Here is a 4,395-nt window from a genome sequence, read left to right as displayed (position 1 = left end):
GCCGAGCCGCCGCCCCGCAGGGTCCCCTGCGCTGCCCGGGGCGGCCCCGCTGCGGGCGGGGATCCCCCGCGGGAAGGGGATGTGCGGATAGATACACGAGGCGTGGGCTCGTGGAGCTACTCCATCGCACGCACGGACAGCAAAGGCGTCCGCATCTGCAGTGCTGCCTCCTGACACCACGCACCCGCTCCTGACACCTCGTACACGCTTCCAGCGCCTCGATATCCTTCCTGAATTGAGCGGCCCTGAACTGGACACAGTGCCTCGAGTACTGTGTCCAGTTCTGGGCCCCTCATTTCAGGAAGGATATTGAGGTGCTGGAGCATGTCCAAAGAAGGGCAACGAGGCTGGTGAAGGGACTAGAGCACAAGTCATATGAGGAGAGACTGAAGGAGCTGGGGTTGTTCAGCCTGGAGGAGTCTCAGGAAAGACCTTAATTGCTCTCTACAACTCCCTGAAAGGAGGTTGTAGCCAGGTGGGAGTTGGTCTCTTCTCCCAGGCAACCAGCGACAGGACAAGAGGGCACGGTCTTAAGCTGTGCCAGGGGAGGTTTAGGTTAGACATTAGGACGAAGTTCTTTACAGAGAGAGTGATCAGACCATTGGAATGGGCTGCCCAGGAGGTGGTGGATTCACCGTCTCCCAGGAGGTATTTAAGAGGAGACTGGATCTGGCACTTAGTGCGTGGTCTAGAAGACAAGGTCGTGTTAGGTCAAAAGTTGGACTTGATGATCTCAGAGGTCTTTTTCAACCTAGCTGATTCTGTGATTCTGTACCTACACCCAAACCCACAGCTCATCACCCACCTTGCGCTGGCAAAAGCATCCAAGTGGCTTTGGGAACACTGACCTGATAGCAGCCGAACCCATAAGCAAACCCCACCACTTTCATGGAATCACAGAATGTTTTGGGTTGGAAGGGACCTTAAAGGTCTTCTAGTTCCAACCTTCCTGCCATGGGCAGGGACACCTTCCACTAGACCAGTTTGATCAGATCCTCGTCCAAACTGGCCTTGATTTTCCACTTTTAGGGGTTGTAGCATCAGAAGACGAGCACGGTGGCAGCTCTTTGCCAGCAGAGAGTGGGAGTATCAGTGTTCAGGCAGGGCTGGCCCTAGTCCACTGAGTCCAGAGGCTGGGGAGGTGAGGAAGGCAATGGGAATCAATTCAAGTCAATCCATGAGGATCCCAGATCCAGCATGTTTCCAGGAGGAACTCAGGGACACCCTTATTTTAGCTGAAGAAACCATGCTGTTTCTCATCTAACACATCACAAAACAATTCCAGAAAGATTATTTTTTAAGCTGTGTTTATTTCGTAATTTTGTTTTGGACTGGGAATTTGTTAGGCTTTTTATTTTTTCATTTTTTTTTAATCCTGGGTCAGTAATAAATTTTGGTTTAATGCAGGAACATTTCTTGTACCTAAGACAAGAAAAAATTTTGAAATAAGTCTTTCTCATTCCAAACACTATAGAGTTCAGCCTTCACACAAATCTCTGCTTAGTCACAGTTCTACCTTCAGCAAATTAAAATATTTATTTGAATAGCCAGATTCATGTGCATTATGAATGTAATACAGAAAAAGGAATGAGCACTAATTTTAACAATGACATTGCTTTAAAAAAATGAATTCATAATACTAAAAAGTCACATAGAAATTATTTAGAGTCCTGGAAAGCACAAGTTTCCTTTAAAAATTGACATGAAAAGGTAATAAAAGAAAAATACGTTTCTAAGAAGTAAAAGGTCAGGTTTTTGTCTAGCTTTCCTGGAATTGAAGTACCACCTCGCTGATTCTAAAGGTTGCAGAAGAAAGTTTCTGGAATTTGGGAGGAAATCAGACACTCAAGCATCTTTAACCTTTTTTCATAACAACAGCGGATGGAGTTTCTATGATTTTCATGGTCTGTTTGAGTAGACTACAGGTGTGAAGAAACAAACTTTGCCAAGAAAGCAGCACAAGGTGAGATTCCTGAGGTCTCCAGCTTCTTATACCAAGCTGTCCCTTTCCATATTATTTTGTGCCCACACCTCCTTCTCTTTTACCTTGTGCCCGGCTCCCCTGCCTCCCTTGCTTTGCATGCTCCCATTCCCTCGCTTTGGCAAAACTGGGTGTAGTCCCAGTCCTGTCTCATCTATTTATCTCCTCAAAAGAGAGAGAAGGCTGGATGGGATTTTTCTGAGGTTTCTTATGCTCCCACTGACCCCCCACATGCATCTCGTACTTGATCTCTCCCCTTCCTCACATTTTGAAAGCTGCTGCCCTGGCTGAACTGAATCGATAGCTCTTTGTTTTCCAGGTGCTTATAAAGAAGTCACTTGGTAAAAAAACAAACAAACAAAAAACCCACTGTGGTTTGGGAAAGGTTACTTTTTAAAAAATATATAAAATAGATAAATTAAACATGAGAGATATCTAAGCATATCTAGGGACCATCAGGTATTCCATCAGCTCTTCTGATGTGGCCTCCTTGACTTTTTCCGCAAGTACGAGATCCCTGCTAGGATGTAGCTGTTGTGACAGGATTCATTTATTGACTTAATCTCCTGAAACTTTCTCCCCGTAGGTGTCACTGCGAGAGGAAACTATTTAACTACTAAATAAAAGTTATACTCCTAGGTTACTGAAGCCTACCTAACTGGAAGGTAGAGCAAGTTTCAGATGCATGTTGCATTTTACAAAACACAAAATAATGGGTGTTTCCATTTCAGAGCCTTTTATAAGAAAAGCACTTAGATTTTCAAATGTCAGACATATAAAGAATAGTAATTATTTTTGTCATCAGTCGTGATCTGAACTTTTGGGAGAATAAATGCACTGGATTGAAAAAAACCCAAACCCAAACAACTGAAAAACCAAACCACAAACAGTCACTTTTCTTAGGTGATTAATTCCTAAAAGTTCTGTCAGTCCCAGGAAGGACAGCTTAAAGTAGTTCACCAGAATATCCCAGTTGGTTTTTGAAATAATTCTGGATTTTCAAGAGTATTCAAAAAATGGCTAATGCAAGTCCCTCTCTGTATTCACAGTGAGCCCCTGTATTCACAGTGAGTCTCTATTTATGTACTGAATGTTTGGATATCACTTAAATTCTTTTATAAACCTTTAACTGAGAAATGATACACGTATCATCTGACAATCCCCAGCCCAGATAAATATGCTTCTCCTGCCTTTGCACACGCAAAACTCTATATAGATTTTTTTTTTGAAGATCTAGAGTAAAGTGGAAATCAATGTGCAATCACCAGTATCTTTTCCCAGAAACTATATTGCAAAAGTGACATTGACTCCTGTACTGCAGAACTTTTCCCAAACCTAGGAGAAACATGGTTTCTGGTTTCAGGTGTGGGAAAAACTGAACACCTGGCTGAAAAGGACTTTGTAAGAGTGCAGAGAAAGAAGAGAACGGGGGAAAAGCCAGTGAAGGCTGGCCTGGCTTGGAACTGCAAAATGATAGCCCAAATGAGAGCTTAAAGGTCACAAAAGGACATCAGGCTGTATTTTGACTGTAAGTCAATGTTGCAATTACTCAGTATGAAATAAAACAAGTGTAGATCTGTGTAATAATTTGACTTGTGTCAGCGTTGGAATGACCTCCTCAGTTTCCAGGCTGTTATTCTGAAATCTTTTCCTCAGGAAAATAGTCCTAATTTATGTGTACATCACCAGCAAATCTTTATTCACATAAACAACACCTGTTATCATCTCCTTCTGCTTTTTCCTATTCCATTTTAATTCCAAATAGTAAAAAGTCAGTGGAGTCTTACAGCTGCTGAATCAGTCATGGAAATGCCTGAATTGATAAAAATCTGTAGTATAAACTAATAATAATAAAAAAAAGAGCATAGGATCTAAGAACTCAATTTGACATATAATCGAAAATTCTAGAAAGAGAAAATATATCTCTCATTGTTTTTACATAGAGACAGTGACATGTTATGCTAAACCTGAGCCCCATGACAAAATTCCCTTCTGGACCAGTAAGCTTTAGCATCAGGAACAATTGACAATAAAAGGGCAGTTAAAGCATTTGGTACATTTAATTTATTTGTGGTTGGTGCCATGGAGACAGCGGGTTGATTTTCACCTCGACCGGTCTTATTTCTTCTGCCCCCAGCAGCACCTGTTTCCTACGAACTGATTATTCCGAAACTCAGATGCACACCCAAAACCTTTTTTATTTTTTTATGTATTTATTAACAGCACTATTGTTTTTACGGTAACCACGGTGATTTTCGCCTGGTGCCCTGGGTTGGGCTGAGGGGGCTGAGGGAGGGGCCGCTACCTCCCCCCCCGGTGCATCCGGGTCTCTCGGCGCGGCCGTTGGGAGCGTTCAAACCCCCCGCCAGCCAATCAGCGCACAGCGTGTCCCCGCCCCGCCCACTCAGCGACCT

This window comes from Neopelma chrysocephalum, unplaced genomic scaffold, assembly GCF_003984885.1.
Source record: "Neopelma chrysocephalum unplaced genomic scaffold, ASM398488v2 Primary Assembly neopelma1_69, whole genome shotgun sequence".
Taxonomy (NCBI): Eukaryota; Metazoa; Chordata; class Aves; order Passeriformes; family Pipridae; genus Neopelma; species Neopelma chrysocephalum.
Note: the sequence above shows the minus strand (reverse complement) of the source record.